Genomic DNA, 15,912 nt, shown 5'->3' on the forward strand with positions numbered 1-15,912 from the left:
AGTTATCATTCAGCACGATGTTTCATCCTCATACGAATGGTCAATTAGAGAGGACGATTTAGATATTAGAGGATGTGCTACAGGCATGTGTGCTGGATTTCGAGAGTAGTTGGACCTAGTATCTACCACTGGTAGAGTTTGCATACAATAATAGTTATCAGACCAGCATCAATATGGCACCTTACGAGGTGCTATATGGTATGAGATGTCGTTCTCCTCTATACTAGGATGAGGTAGGTGAGAGACGAGTTTTGGGACCAGAAATAGTGCAGCAGGTGTATAATAAAGTCCGGTTTATTTGAGAAAGAATCAGTGTAGCTGAGAGTATGCAGAAAAGCTATGCAGATAATCACCGCCAAAAATTGGAATTTAAAGTGGGAGACCATGTATTTCTAAAAATAACATCACTGAAAGGTACTATGAGGTTTGGGAGGAAGGGTAAGCTGAACCCTAGGTATATTGGCCCTTTCGAGATACTTGAGAGGGTGGGGTCAGTTGCCTAACGGCTAGCTTTACCACCAGTTTTATTCAAAATACGCAATGTATTTCATATTTGTATGTTGAGGATATATGTCCCAGATCACTCCCACATGGTCAGTTATGCAGAGATAGAGCTTAGAGAATCACTGGCTTATGAGGAGATACCAGTGCAAATCTTAGACGAGAAAGAACAGGAATTGCGTAATAAGAGAATTCCATTAGTGAAAGTCCTATGGAGGAATCATGCAGTGGAAGAAGTTTCATAGGAGCTTAAGGAAGAAATACAACAGAAATACCCACACTTATTTTGTGAGGTCTAGCAGTAATAAGGAAAAGATGCTAGTAAGTATGTTAAGTTTATTTTGTGCAGGTTAGTTAGTACATATAATAATTTTCTATTAGTAGGTAGTGTTTTGGTTTTGGGAGAAATTTTATCTTACGTATATTATGTAATCTCCCAAAGCCCTGAATGTAACCACGGTATTCTTCCGCCACAAATGAGGGTAAATAATAAAATAAGTAGCCTATTTTCCTCAAAGAACAGTGTTCAATACAGATAGTAAATTTCGAGGACGAAATTTTATAAGGAGGGGAGAATGTAGAGACTTGAAAAATTATAGAAATTAAGTAAATAAAAGAAAGGAGAGAAAAGGATTTTTCAAAAGGGACTCAGCAGGGTCTTGTTGACGAGAACTTATCGAGAGGATTTAGCAGAGCCTGAATTTCGTTAACGAGAGTTATGAGTTCATCGACGAACTCCCTTTATGGACTCGTCGACGAGGTGACGTGTCTCGTAGACGAATCCGCACCTTATAAATAGGATGAACTTGAATTTTTTAGGGAGAATTTTTGCATGAAACCCTTTCTCTCTCTAAACCTCATCTCTCTCTCTCTCTCTCTCTCTCTCTCTCTCTCTCTCTCTCCTTCTCTCTAGATTTTTGGCTTCAATCTTTGCCGATTTGATGATCAAAAGCCACTACGCTACTCCTGGGAAGCTTCTCTTCAAGTCTGCTGAAGTAGTTCGTTGGTTAGGCCAACTTGGGCACCATCCCAAAATCTGGGTAAGTTGGTTATTTTGAGTTTTAAAAGGTATTTGGTATTTCTGGACTAAGGGAAGTGTAGTAGATGAAATAATACTGAAGTTTTGTTGTGAAAAATGTAAATTTCAGGGTGTTGAGTTGGAAACACCACAGGTGTAGATTTGGGTTTAATTGTGAGCTCTTAATAAGTTAGGTAAGGGGATAAATTAAGTCAGTATTTTCTATGAAACTATTTTGAAATTAGGAATAGCTTCCCAAGAGGGGGGGTGAATTGGCTTTTAAAAATTTCTTTTAACTTCTTTTAAGAATCCTTAACTTCTTTAAACACTTAACCAATTCTTTAACTTGTTTGTTTAATTTCACCAATCACACAAGAACTTAGTTCTTTTATCCAATCAATAACACAATTAAACAACCAATCAATTAAACACAATCTTCAAACCAAACAATCAATTTAATTGCCAAATACAAGTTAAACATCAAACAACCAAACCAAGATATAAAGTTTTTAGCACTTTGGTAATATAAAATCTTGAGATTGTTTGTTTGTTTATATAAGCCCCGTGATTATGAATTTGAAAACCTTGTGAAGAATGTAATTTAATATTCAACAATCCTTTCACAAACACAATAAGCTTTTGTAGTAAGTCCTAGATATAAATTTTAATCAAGCCCTGTATATATGGATTTGCTTAATATGATGTTCAATACAACATTCAATCACTCTTTCTAAATATTCAAAACTCAAATAAACTTTCAGTTAATTTATCTTTGAGTGTTTAACCAAGAAACGTACTCCCGTATGGTTTCCGCAAGATATGGTTTCACCAACGTACTCCCTTTCGGTTTCTGCAACCCAAATCAAAATTAATCTTTAAGTTTACTTGATTTCCAAATATATGTAGTATATTTGATTTTCAATTTAAATCATCCACGCAATTTTAAATATGTACTGAAAATAAAAAAATAGGGAAAGAGAGAGTGAGACGAAGATTTTTACAAGGTTCGGCTTATACCCAGCCTACATCCTCGCCTTTGGCAAACCACCAAAGGATTCACTAAACCTGTTCCATTGACAGGTGGAATAAAACGGATTACAACATTCCTTGGTTAAGGCTAGAGCCTGCCTTCTCCAAACGATATTCCCTCGTTCGGTCACTCCTTACATAGGCTAGAGTCTGCCTCTCTAAGCAATATCCCCTTGCTTAGCCAACGATCCAAACACCTTGGAATGTCAATGAACTACAAGAAACACAAGATAAAATATGCGTACAAGTATACTCTCTCAAAGAGCAAGTTAGTACAATTTCAGCACTATATACTTCAATGTAAAATATCAATAGGAAATAGAATGAAGCTCAAGTGTAGAATTCACCAATATCCTTCTTAGAAGAGGATTAGCAGTAGGAATTCAAAGGAAGAAGGATCAGCACTTCAGAGTTCTCAGTAAAAGAATTTTTCAATGAGTGAGCAAGAGAACTTAGGAAGAACAAGAGTACTTTCAGCTCCTCAAAACAGATTTTTCAATTCTTTTTTTTTTATTTTGTTTTGAAAAACCATGTATTTATAGGCTTTCAAACTTGCAAAAGTTTCCTTAAAGAGTTTCCCTATTTGTTAGAATATTTAAGGTTCAAACGGCTATAATTTAAAACATTAGAATTTTAAAAATTTGCCTGTTGACAGTGTTTAAATGTCTGATAGCAGTGACCCCATTTCAGTGTTTTGGCTATAACTTTTTCTATATAACTCCAAATTAGGTGTTCTTGGTGTCAAAAGAAATCTAAGAGAAAATCCTACAACTTCCATGTTTAACACTCTTTAAAATAATGAGTGTTTGATAGAGAAAAATTCAACTCAATGTGGCTGTATAAAAACTGACAGCATTTGGGAAAAATTTTTTTTGGTGCTTTTTATTCCAAAAATGATTCTAACCTTTTTAAAATAATTTTTGACCTTATAAAATATATTATTCAGGTATTTTAAAAAGTATCTAGGTCTAAGAAGTTAACCTAAGAGTTTCAAAATATTTCAAACGATATTTTAAACATTAAAGTACTTACATGAGACTTCTAAAATATTAACATTCTAAGTTCTTGAGTCTTCATGCTTTGTCCTTTGATTGAATCTATCTTTTCTTCAAGCTTCCATATTCTTTAAGCTTTCTTACTTTGCATTTCTTTGGATCTTTTGACTTTAATATGCCTTGGCTTTCAACAACTTATTCATGTCCTCATGTTCTTCAACAAGTAATTCATGTCTTGGCTCATTTAAGTTTCATTTGATCCTTGTGAGCACTTTGACCTTGCTTCCATCATATTTGATCCTTGTGGGCACTTTGACCTTACTTGTACATATATGAACCCTGAAATATCATTACTCACACAAATATATTAAATTTCACTTGTTTGTTAGCATCAAAATAAGATAACAAGATTTTAAGCCTTGTAAGGCCAACATATTTATTGTCATGCAACATTTATTTTTTAAAAAATATGTATGTTATAGAATTATGTTTGGGAATACTGTTATTGAACGGGGAAATGGTTTTAACACATTTTATAAGAAAGTATGATTTCAGAACAAATTATGAGCTTAGAAGGCTACTTACATTTGTGTGGCATGAGTATAATATTTCCATAAAAATTATGTTATATTAAATATTATGTTTTTTTTCTAGGATAAGCATGTTATAATAGTTTTCAGGAAAAACCATTAAGACAGTATAGGAACTATGATTTTAGAATATTATGTTAAACAGTGTAAGAATTTCATGATTTTTATGCTATGAATTATGCCACTAACCTTTGGAGTGTGGTTAGAACATTTGATTGCTGTTAGAACACTCTATTGCTATGGTGTGATGGAGTCGCCACCATAAGGTGCGGCTGCAAACTCGAAAACATGGGTGAATTTTGAAAAAGTATATTTTTGTGAAAAATATTGTGTGATGGAGTCACCACTAACCTTTTGGAGTGCGGTTAGAACACTTGATTGGTACCCTATTCGGGGTAGAATTGGTCTGTGTTACAAGAGTCGAGCTCGGGAGTATGATTACGTGAGGGGAAGGTAGTAGCACCCCCTACGCGCCTGTTCTTACGAACGGTACCAAATTAATCAAAAATTATCCCAAAATAAATTTAATAAGCCTTAGAAGATTACTCCATTTCAAAAATCAAAGAAAATGCACAAAATAAATACTATATAGATATTCTCTCAAAACCGGGGCATATAATGCTCCAAAGAGCTCATTGCCTCCCATTACAATCATCGGGATGTAAAAATCAAGAAAGTAAGGTACAAAATACTCTTCTCGGATTTTGAAATCTAATAGGATTTTTCTAAGTAGGAAAATACTATTTCGGGAGGTTTTTGAAATTTGTTCAGGATGGAAATTATTTTCTGGGTGTAAAAAATATTTTTGTGATTTTTCTTAGGGTGAAAACATTTTTTTTATGATTTTTTCAATATTTTTTCCCGAACATCAAAATAACACAAATAAAATTAAGACAAAAACCATGGAAGTTAAAGATCATTTTTTTTTTTTTATAGAAATTTTTAGAGTTTTTTTTGAAGTTTTATGGATTTTCTATGAATTTTCTAGATATTTAAATAATAAATAAGTGAAATGGAGAAAACCAGCGTGAATCGATTCGGGGGATGAACCGGTCAAACATTGGCTGGCCTAGGAGAAAACCAGTTTAAGGTCTTGGTCGAGACCATTGGGCTTAGAGTAGGTCCATGAACCTGAGCACGGTTGTCGAAAGCATGGATGTGTATGCTTGTGTATGAAGTGGGTTGCATGCATGGGTGTGTACGTGTGTGCATGTGTGTGTTGCATGCATGCTTAGGTGGGTTCGTGTGTGTTTTGGTGGGTGTGGGTGATTTTAAATTAGTGTGTTAGTGGTGTGTGTATCATTGTGTGTGCAGGTGTGTGTGTAGGTGTGTGTTAGTGGTTTGTGTTGGTGTGTGTGTTAGTGGTGTGTGTAGGTGTAAATTCATGTGTGTTAGTGGTGTGTGTATCAGTACGTGTACCAGTGTGTGTGCAGGTGTGTGCATAGGGTTAGTGTGGGTTGTGTTTGTAACAGTTGGTGCGAAACGCACTCCCTATTACAACATCCAATTAGGGCATTTCATCAAACATCTTTTAGGATATCACAAGACCCACTGCTATGAGAACCCAATGTGCTGTAAAACTTCATTCCATCCATGTGTTGCAGCACAAAAGTCCTTTAGAGTGGTTTCGACATACATAAGTGCAAACGTGATTGGCATCATTCCCAGCCAAGAGGCCAACATGTACTCCCCTCAGTGTCTACACATGCAAGTGTTGAATCCCTAGCGGAGTCTTTCAAGAAATAGTGAATCACGAGATTGCCTCATTCCTAGGAGATAAATTCTTTTTTCCACTCGACAAAACAATGACCATTTGTAGACATTTCGACAAAAATAGCCACAACGAATTAACACAAAAACTCCTAAGCAGCGAGAGCCCTAATAACATATATGAAGATGCCCTATAAAAGTGGCAAGGTTAACAAGATTTGGTTTGGGTATTTTATCAAACAGCTGGTGGACATTTGGAATCCAAGAACATGCATAGAGAAACAGAGTTTTTGAAAGACCATCCACTAGTTAAGCACATAATAGATACTCATAACCCATAAAAATTCCACCATGCCCCGTGATGATAAGTTCAAAGGTTAAAATCAGAGATGCATCCCCCACTCAGATGTCAACAAATAGAACGTACCTAGGAGAGCAGTCTCTGTGTATGGATGAGAGATAGAGAGAAATGGGAAGTGCCGAGGGTGGCTGAGGATCTGTGCGTATGGAGATCCCCTCGACTGGTGCGTGGGTGGTTGTGGATCTATGTGTATGAAGACCCCCTCGACTGGTGCGTGGGTGGCTGTGGTTCATATAGCCAAAATCGAGCAATCGTTAAGCGCTCAAATACCTACAAACCCCAATAGACACAACCTGGCCAAGCTGCTGGTTGAATAGATTCTAGCACTGCGAGTTGGTGGCATTGAAGCTTGCAGGTGGTCACGGGGTGAACAAGGAGATGGTGGAGATGAAGGTGGAAGTCGAGAGAGGTTGGGAGAAAAGAGAACACTATCAGTGGGGTGGATGAAGATGCTCTACGGTTGGCCACGCTGGTGTGAGGGAGAGGAAGGGGATTGGCAGAGAGGGCTGGTTGGGTTCGGCCACGTCGGGTATGTAGGAATGGCTTTGACTACTCTAATTTTATTTTTAATGGCCGTGAAGGATAATCGGAGCGATGGGGAATGGCTGGAGTTATGGAGCTCTGTGGTGGTGTTCACGGTTGGGCCAGCGAGAGATAGGACATGGGCGATGATGTTGAGGTCGGAGGTGAATGAAAAGAAGATTAGGGAACGGAAAAAATGAGAGAACTCAGTTGAGAGATATTTACCGTGGTGGTTGTTGGAGGGTAGCTTGTGCTTGGATGGAACCGAGAGGGTCAGGGAGGAGTTGGGTTTCCAAGGAGGGCGGAGACAATGGTTCGAGTGGTGGTGATGGTAAGTTTACGGGGCTATTAGTAGCCGGTGATGGTGAGGAGCTAGTGGCTGCTCATGCTAGTCGTGGGGGCTATGGGTGAGTGAGGGATGTTGGATCATGTTCTGGTGTGGTCGTGGTTGTGAAGATGGTGGTCGGAGAGGATGGAGGCTCTGCAGATTTTTGGAAGGCTAGTGAAAATGGAGCTACAGAGGGGTGATTGCTGTGGGACGGTGAGGTGGAAGGTTGGTGTTGAGGTGAAACTGAGAGGGTCGAGATGGGAGGACCGAGAGAAGGGAGATGGAGGAGATGAAGATGGAAGCCGGGAGAGGTTGATGATCAGTGAGAAGAGAGAAATGGAGAATGTATTCAGGTGAGGTCATTCGGCTTTTTCGTGAAGGTGGGGAGGATGGCTGCAATGGTGGCCATAGAGATGAGCTCGAGTGATGAGGGTTGCTATGATGCTGCGAGAGAGGTTGAGAAGGAGATGAGGGAGTTGCTTACCCATAGGAGAGAATGAGAGTGGGTGAGGAAGAAGATGAATAGTGCCCCCTCCCCCCAGTGTGCTGAGGCTCTCCTTAAGGAGAGTCCAGCGAAGCCTTTTGTGCCAAAAATTGTTGGAACCGAAGAATATCTCCTGCGCGTGGCCAAAGAAAATCCTAACTGAAGAATCTTTCCCTTTTTATTGTTATTATTTTTTTTGGATTTCCTCCCCCTTGGATGTACCCCCGAGTAGTCTTGGGTGACCTATTGTTTTAAGTGTACAATTTTTTTCTAAAATACATACATACCTAACACATATATATATATATATATATATATATGTATCCACACATTTGCATTCTTCTTTTTGTATATTTTTTGTTTATTATTTTTTTGCTTTTCGTTTGTCCAATATTATTCTTCCCAAAGTGAAAATTAAAACTTAGTTCCCGGACATTGAAGGACCCGAACTTGATTGCTTTAAAAAGTATGGGACTTAATTAAAATTCAATAGGACTTAATTAAAATATTGGGACTCAAATAAAAATACCGGGACTCGATTTAAAAATACTGGGACTCAATTTACAATACCGGGACTCAATTTAAAACATCGGGACTCAACTTATAGCACCAGGACTTGATTAAAGATACCAGGACTCAAATAAAAATACCGGGACTCGATTAAAAATACTGTGACTCAATTTACAATACCGGGACTCGATTTAAAGCATCGGGACTCAATTGGGCTTTTCAAAGAGGGTTCTCCAACTTCCAGGGTTCAGAGTCAAATTTTATTACACCGGGTTGTTGGCCTTACAAGGCTTAAAATCTTGTTATCTTGTTTTGATGCTAACAAACAAATGAAATTTAATGTATTTGTGTGAGTAATGATATTTCAGGGTTCATATATGTGAAAGTAAGGTCAAAGTGCCCACAAGGATCAAATATGATGGAAGCAAGGTCAAAGTGCTCACAATGATCAAATGAAGCTTATATGAGCCAAGACATGAATTACTTGTTGAAGAACATGAGGACATGAATAAGTTGTTGAAAGCCAAGGTATATTAAAGTCAAAAGATCCAAAGAAAGGTAAAGTAAGAAAGCTTAAAGAATATGGAAGTTTGAAGAAAAGATGGATTCAATCAAAGGACAAAGCATGAAGACTCAAGAACTTAGAATGTTAATATTTTAGAAGTCTCATGTAAGTGCTTTAATGTTTAAAATATCATTTGAAATATTTTGAAACTATTAGGTTAACTTCTTAGACCTAGATACTTTTTAAAATACCTGAATAATATTTTTATAAGGTCAAAAATTATTTTAAGAAGGTTAAAATCATTTTTGGAATAAAGAGCACCAAAAAGAGTTTTTTTCCCAAATGCTGTTAGTTTTTATACAGCCGAATTGAGGTGAATTTTTCTCTATCAAAAACTCATTATTTTAAATAGTGGTAAACATTAAAGTTGTAGTATTTTCTCTTAGATTTCTTTTGACACTAAGACCACCTAATTTGGAGTTATACAGAAAAAGTTATGGCCAAAACACTGAAACGGGGTCACTGCTATCAGACATTTAAAAATTGTTCAACGGGCAAATTTTTAAAATTCCAATGTTTTAAATTATAGCCGTTTGAACCTTAAATATTCTAATAAATAGGGAAATTCTTTAAGAAAACTTTTGCAAGTTTGAAAGCCTATAAATAGATGGTTTTGCAAAACAAATAAAATACTAAGAATTGAAAAATCTGTTTTGAGAAGTTGAAAGTATTCTTGTTCTTCCTAAGTTCTCTTGCTCACTCATTGAAAAATTCTTTTGCTGAGAACTCTGAAGGGTTGATCCTTCTTCCTTTGAATTCCTACTGCTAATCCTCTTCTAAGAAGGATATTGGTGAATTCTACACTTGAGCTTCATTCTATTTCCTATTGATATTTTACATTTAAGTATATAGTGCTGAAATTATACTAACTTGCTCTTTGAGAGAGTATACTTGTACGTAGATTTTATCTTATGTTTCTTGTAGTTCATTGACGTTCCAAGGTGTTTGGATCGTTGGCTAAGCAAGGGGATATTACTTAGAGAGACAGACTCTAGCCTATGTAAGGAGTGACCGAACGAGGGAATATCGTTTGGAGAAGGCAGGCTCTAGCCTTAATAAAGGAGTGTTGTAATCGATTTTGTTCCACCCGTCAATGGAAACAAGTCATACTAACTGCCTCGACCCAGAAATTCTTCAGTAGCCCTGCATTCAATCTGAGACACCGAGTCCTATCAACAAGAGTCTGGTTCATCAGTTCTACCACACTATTTTGCTGAGGTGTCTGGCAAACTGTAAAATTTCTCTTGATGCTCTACTCTGCACAAAACTCCATAAACCGAGAATGAGCGTACTCGGTCCTATTATCCGACCTTAAGTATTTGATTTTCCTCCTTGTCAGGTTTTCCACTTCAGCCTTCCAAATCTTAAACTTGGCAAACGTACTAGATTTGTGATGCATGAAGTAAACCCATACCTTCCATGAGTAATCATCAATGAAACTCACATAATACACTTGTCCACCCTTTGATGCAACTCTAACTAGGCCTCAAACATCTCAATGTACATAGTCAAGAATTCCTTTCGTCTTGTGAGTAGCTAATATGAATTTTGCCTTGTTATGTTTTCCAAGAACACAAAACCTACAAAATTCCAACTTACACGTTTTCAAACCTTTCAACAATTTTCTCTTGTGTAGTTCTTTCATGCCATGTTTTCCCATATGCCTAAGACGCATATGTCACAATATGGTCTCATCTAATTCAGCATCCACGGCTGCAACTCCACCTACAACGGTAGTTCCTTGCAATGTGTAAATATTTCCATCTAGTTTCTACCCTTTCATTATAGTCATACTATCTTTCCATACCGTCAAGACTCCACCTTTGGACTTGTAATTAAAACCATTACAATCCAAAGTGCCCAGAGATATTAAACTCTTTCTCAACTTAGGTATATGTCTTACATTACACAATGTTCTTATAGCACCATCAAACATTTTTGTCTTTACATTTCCTATGCCAACGATCTTACAAGAAGCATCATTACCCATAAAAACTGATCTAGAATTTACTAACCTGTAAGTGCTAAACCACTCCTTGTTTGGAGTCATGTGATAAGAACATGCCGAGTCAAGTATCCAAGAGTCTGTTAGATTATCCGACTCCGCTGAAACTAATAGAACATCACTATCCGCTGAATCTTCTTCTTGAACAACATTCACAAATTTCCTCTCATGCTTATTAGCATTTCCCTTCTTCTAATTCGGAAACTCCGGTTTCACATACCCCTTTTTACTGCATTTATAACACCGAATTTCCTTCTTCTTCTTGGATTGATTCTGAGATTTCTAATTAGACCCATTTTTAAACTTTCATTTGCCTCGCTCATTACTACCTTTTACCACAAGTCCTTCTCCTACATCACATATTTTCAACCTTTGATGAAAATTTTACAAAGCTCTTGTTACCTTTTCCAAATCAAGTGTTTCTTTTCCCCAAGTAAGAGTGGTCACAAGATTTTCATAGAGGGCAAAGAATTTAACAGCATCAAAGCCTTATTATCCTCATCAAATTTCACATCAACTCTCATATGATCACTTATGATTTGATTAAATGCATTGATGTGTTGATCTAGACTAGATCCTTCTACCATCTTAAGCCAATATAAACGCTTCTTAAGAAAAAGTTTGTTATTAAGAGATTTAAACATGTACAAACTTTCTAACTTTCGCCAAATAGCCGCTGGAGAATCCTCCTCCATCACCCAATAGAGAACTTCGTCGGCCAAACACAAACGTATTGTCGACGCTGCCTTTACTTTCAAATCTAGCCATGTTGCCTCATCCATTCCTTCCGATTGAGTATCAAGCAAAGCCTTAGCCATTCCTTGTTGCACAAGAATGTCCTTCACTCTCTTCTGCCATAAACCAAAGTTTCTGGTTCCATCAAATTTGACTACATCGAATCTTGTAGAAGACGATCCTGATGCCATAACAACAAAGGCTCTGATACCAATTTGTCATGATATGGATCGTATAATGAAGATGCACACCAGAATAAACAACAAGAAATAAATAACACAAACAATAAGAATAACAATACAAAGATTTATGTGGTTCGGCAAAGCCTACATCCACGGAAGCAATGGCACACACATTTCATTAAGGAAATAAAAATGTACACAATACACTTCTCTAATGATCACTCTCACTCTCAAAATAAGCCCAGATGACATATATAGAGGTTCCTTGGAGGTTTCCCCCCTTTTTCCCAACCACCCAATGTTCAAAAATTCAAAATTCAGAAAAACTGCAGTAGCCTAGGCGCCTCTTATCAACGAACACAGGGCTTCGTCGATGAGACCAAAAAGAACCTTCGATGATGCCAGAAGTTTGAAATTTTCTACTCACGGTAATTATTCGTCAATGAACTTCAGAGCCTTCGTCGACGAACCTCTGATGTTCCCTCGTTGATGAATATAGAGCTTTCGTCGACGAGTCCTACTATACCGCCCCCTTCATGTTTTTCCTCCTTCCTTCTTTTCTTATCAAAACAAAAGTATAAGAGCCACAAATAACAATAGATATATATACAAATGAAAAAAAAATCGTAGAAAAATCAGGGCGTCACACTAATGCTCAAATCCCCTCAAACCCACCCGTTCAACGACTACACCAAATGACCACTCGGTCTTTGAATCAAAATTTTAAACCCAAACAACTCAATTCCGTGTCTAAACATCCACTCCCTACGACCATTGAACCAACCTGTGTGAGTCAGGCTTTAACTCAACCACAGTGGCGTGATGCTATGTCAAATGAGCTTACAACCCTCATGAAACATGGAACTTGGGATTTAGTGCCAATCCCTTTGAACTATAATCTAGTGGGCTGCAAGTGGGTGTTCAGGGTGAAGTGAAAATCTGATGGATTAGTGGATCGATTCAAAGCCCGGTTAGTTGCAAAGGGTTATAATCAACGTCCCGATCTTGATTACAAAGATACCTTCAGTCCAGTAGTTAAACCAGCCACAACTAGAACAGTTTTGTCTATTTCTATTGTGAATGGTTGGGAGTTCCACAACTAGAACAGTTTTGTCTATTTCTATTGTGAATGGTTGGGAGTTAAGGCAAATGGACGTTAATAATGCCTTTTTACATGGTGCATTATTTGAGACTGCGTATATGATGGAACCGCTGGGGTTCAAAGATCCTTCTAAACCCAATCATGTTTGCAGGCTACAAAAAGCAATATATGGACTTAAACAAGCCCGTCGGGCTTGGTACACTACACTGAAAAATGTACTGCTAGAGCTTGAGTTTGAAAATTCTAGAGCTGATTCGTCCTTATTTATTTATAGAAAGGACTTTATAATCTGTTATTTCTTGGTGTATGTCGATGATCTTGTGATTACAGGAAATAAAAAAATTTTTGTGGCTTCAATTATCAAGAAACTGGGAGATCATTTTTCTCTTAATGATATGGGTCTACTTCATTTCTTCCTCGGTGTGGAAGTTGTACCTACTCAGGCAAGACTTTTTCTCTCACAACACAAGTACATTCAAGAGCTATTTTCAAATACCAACATGAGTGGTGTGAAAGATGTCTCAACTCCTCTTTCCACAACTCAGTCTCTCAAGTTACATGATGGCACAACAAATGTGGACAACACAGAATTTCGAAGAATTATTGGCAGCCTGCAGTATCTTTCTTTGTCGCGTCCAGATATTTCATTCGCGGTCAACAAGTTGTCCCAATTCATGCACAAGCCTACCACCACTCACTTCACTGCAACAAAAAGGCTTCTTCGGTACTTAAAGCAAACCACTTTCCATGGTATACAACTCACAAAATCTGGACCTCCAACTTTAATCACCTATTCCGATGCCGATTGGGCTGGAAATGTTGATGACCAAACCTCCACATTTGTAAGGCCCCGACCTGCCACGTGGGGCCCGAGGAGCTACTTTAGTGACATCTATGTTCCTGATCCCATATTCATTATATAAAAGCAGCGGAAATAATTGATACATCCTCCAAATACATTACTAGAGTTCTAAACTGCTAACATACATAGAAGTCTCCTAATATCCATATTACATCCTAAACACAAGAAAGAAAGCTAACTTAATCTATACGACCATAATTCATACTAGGGCTCCAAACAAAACTTTAAAATACATCAGAGTTCTTATAGACATTCACACAAAATGAACTAGCTATCACCCCACCCCGGAGCTGGTTAAGCTCGATCTCGATACGGTCTTGAAAAATGATAAATTGTATATTGGAGTGTTAGTAAGACGGATTAAATAATATCAGGGTGTGGCTAGCATGAATTTTAGTAAACATTTATATATTACCCAAATTATTATATCTGATAAACATAGCATTTGTATATCATACTCCCACCTACACAGTTAAAAATACACTTCCATGATACCACCTGTAAATCAGTTTAATAAATATCACCATTCACATAAATTAACATATATATATATATATATACACATAAAAATACTCCCTAGGTCTAACGACATGTTTAACCTCCATGACGGGTTGTGCGGCCTAGAGGCTGGAATTAGCCTGGGTGATCAGCTCAAAACTAACTCAAAGTAACCATCTTCAAGTGCGTCTGCAGACATCTGCAACCCCGTTGCAGGTCCGATTGCCTTATAGAACTCCACCTTTACGTAGGTTAATCGGCTACTGAGACCACCCTACACTTCCACTACAGTGTGGGCGCACATGGTAAAATATTCCCCTAGCTATAGTATCGTGCTCACTATACAACAAGTCCTCAGGGTTTTTAAAACCATATCATGCAATTTTAAAAAATAAAACAGTAGTATAAATATATGTTTCAAAATCCAGTATTAATCCGTCATATCAATCCCGACTCTTAGTTGCCAATAAAGAACCCGACTCTTAGCCATCATATAAAAACCTGACTCTTAGCCGTCATATAAAAACTCAGTATTTTACACAAGCAGTTCTAGTATGTTCCTCAAACAGCTCCACTATTTCACAACCATTTCCATATCCGGTTACTACCATAAACCATACCAATTATTCACCTATAACACAATTTCCATATTTGAACATAGCCCGATAAAAAATTAAGAAACACAGTATTTTAACTCCATATGATAAACATGCTTTCCACCGTTCATATTATTCAAAATACCGTACCATATATCCTATATTTGCAAAAATCCATTTTGAACGGTTGGTTTTCGAAATAATCTTGGAAATCAAGTAGACACACACACACACACACACACACACACACACACATAAAGCAGTTTAACCAGTTCAACTTTAATAAAAACCTGACTTAATTTAATCCCCTTACCTATTTACTAAGATATTTCCTATGAAGACCCTAAAACCAAACTCATGGTGCTACGAAGCTCAAAAATCTTGAAACTACATTTTCCCAGTTCCATAAGCTCCCAAAATTATAATTTCCTCAATATTCCTAGGCTCACAAAATTCCCAAAAACAGCAAATTTGCTTAATTCTCTAAACCTTACCCTAACTTTGAGGTAGTGCCTAGGAAATCCAAATTGAAAATCCACTCTGATTAAAATGACGACGATCGTGGCTAGGACCTCATGATGGTGTCCGATCGTCGATTTGGCTAAAGATTTAAGGAAAAACTTAGAAAAGAAAAATGGTTTACCTTACCCTAAGAGTGGTGCCTATGTCGCTCCTACGACAAATCCACTCCGGTAGGAATGTCAGTGGCGGAGAATGGAACCCAATGGTATCTTTTGTTTTTCGATCGATGCCCATTTGGCTGAGAAAATCAAGGAGAGAGAGAAGGAGGGACAGAGGAGAGAGAAGCACGCTGGGTCTTGTGAATTGCAAGTGAAATTGCAAATGTCCTGAAGCTTCCTTGGAAGCTTCAGGTTATAGCATATGTATTATAATAATATAATATATATATATATATACTAATAAGTTTATACCATTAATTATTTTATTTATTTAATTAATTAATTTAATTTAATAATTATTAATTAATTAATAATATTTTTTTAACACTTCTACGCATATAATTTTCTAGGGTATTACAACATCTGCCTATATCAGCTTCTTAGGCCCAAACCCTATTTCATGGATCTCAAAGAAACAAAGATCAGTTGCCAGATCTACCACTGAAGTTGAATAGCGAGCACTTGCAAATGCAGCATCCGAGACAATATGACTTCTTAGACTTCTTCATGAGCTGGGCTTTCCACTAAAAGCAGCTCCCTTATTACTATGTGATAACCTTGGTGCTACACATCTATATTTCAATCCAGTCCAACATTCACACATGAAACATATACAAATCGATCTCCATTTTGATTGTG

At 37.2% G+C, this 15,912-nt stretch overlaps 1 protein-coding gene across 1 annotated transcript in view; it reads right to left on the reverse strand.

The window, feature by feature from the left end:
* LOC131166372 (beta-amylase 2, chloroplastic-like) overlaps positions 1–7,685 on the reverse strand; it is a 41,730-nt gene extending 34,045 nt beyond the window's left edge. Inside the window, exon 1 of the mRNA XM_058124859.1 lies at positions 6,271–7,685. The gene's annotated coding sequence lies outside the window, so the exon portion shown is untranslated. The remainder of the gene's footprint in view (positions 1–6,270) is intronic.
* Positions 7,686–15,912: the final 8,227 nt, after the last annotated feature.

The sequence above is a fragment of the Malania oleifera genome, chromosome 10, assembly GCF_029873635.1.
Source record: "Malania oleifera isolate guangnan ecotype guangnan chromosome 10, ASM2987363v1, whole genome shotgun sequence".
Classification (NCBI taxonomy): Eukaryota; Viridiplantae; Streptophyta; class Magnoliopsida; order Santalales; family Ximeniaceae; genus Malania; species Malania oleifera.